General features: G+C 41.2%; 1 long non-coding RNA gene across 1 annotated transcript in view; it reads right to left on the reverse strand.

Annotated features, from left to right (window-relative positions):
* LOC117123717 overlaps positions 1-1,284 on the reverse strand; it is a 3,597-nt gene extending 2,313 nt beyond the window's left edge. Inside the window, exon 1 of the long non-coding RNA XR_004447879.1 lies at positions 806-1,284. This is a non-coding gene — a long non-coding RNA (uncharacterized LOC117123717). The remainder of the gene's footprint in view (positions 1-805) is intronic.
* Positions 1,285-1,383: the final 99 nt, after the last annotated feature.

Raw genomic sequence — 1,383 nt, forward strand, 5'->3', positions numbered from 1 at the left:
AAATCGTAGCCTTTATGGTAAAACTTCCCGAAACGCTAAACAAAACGGTACTGTGTGTCCAAACACAGTACCATCGTTTAGAAAAATGTTACCATAAATACCATAACGTTTTGGGAAGTTTTACCATAAAAGCACTTAGAGGGCATCTAAAATTATCAGTCTTATTTAAGACGTTATATGTAGAAAAGCTAATATTTCTTAATTGTATTTATCCCCTTCCTTAAGTGCAATTTTATTTTTCGATTCATTTTTCAGGACCTAAAAGGATTTTGTTCCACATTACTTAGAAACCCTCGCCCCTTCCCCAACAACAAGTATTTCTGAACACTCCCTTACCCAGTTGGTTAATTAATAATAATATCAGGTTGAGGTTAATGACATGGGCATAAATTGTCTTATTCAGGATTATGTTTGTTTTATATTTACTTTGTTGATATGCCATATTGGATATAATTTCTAGGCATAGGCCTACATTTGTCAAGCGTATTATTAGCCTATGCCTAGGCTAGAGGTACATATGAAAAGAAACTTTTTTTGTCTACATTTCCAAGTTTTCTGTCAAAATATTCTAGCAGAAGACAGTGACTGATCAGTGCCCAAGAAGTCTTCCTATTATAGGTCTAGGCTGGCCTTAACGAATTTAATTAATTTTGCTTAAAGTAAGCCTGGCCTAGGGCCAGGCTACGGGCAGATGCCTGGGGGTCTATCTATCTGATAGACCCCTATATTACTAATTAGGCCTAGCCTAGGCTAGGCCTAGGTAGCATAGCCCTGGTTTGGTCTAGCCTAGGCCTATTTAACTTACGCAGTTTTGTTATGGCCAAATGACTGATGAAAAGAAGAACAACCGACCAATAATGTTTCGACTTTTGATGGAAAGACGTCAACAACCAGACAAACAGTAATGAGGTTAGACAAGACATATGTGCATATAATTTATAAACAGAGGGTGCGTCGTCAACTGTCTGATTTCATTCAGCCGCCGGCGGGGAAAAAAAGCCTGCCCGCACACATTACACGCGCCTAACTGTCATTCGTCGTACGCGCGTGCACTTCTTTAAAGCCCGCCGCACACGACGAGATTTAACTGTTATTTCTGCTAATAAGGTGCTCATGTGCTGAGGTGCTGATGTGAACCTGCTAAGGTGGATTTATTAACCAATCATGCGAACCTGCCGAGGTGCCAATTTCAACCAGGCGAGGGGCTCATGTAAACCTGTTAGGTGCTGATTTGAACCCGTAAGGTACTGTGATTACTCAAGGTGCCTAATATTTGTAACGACGTTGTAACGCGTAGCAGCCCCGACGCGGTCGGGAAGCTCCCTGATTCGACCGACCAATCAGCACAAAGCTTGGTTTCCATAAAATCGCTAACCCTATCGG

This window comes from Anneissia japonica, unplaced genomic scaffold, assembly GCF_011630105.1.
Source record: "Anneissia japonica isolate Jap-2015-1 unplaced genomic scaffold, ASM1163010v1 scaffold20542_len3804_cov107, whole genome shotgun sequence".
In the NCBI taxonomy this organism is placed as follows: Eukaryota; Metazoa; Echinodermata; class Crinoidea; order Comatulida; family Comatulidae; genus Anneissia; species Anneissia japonica.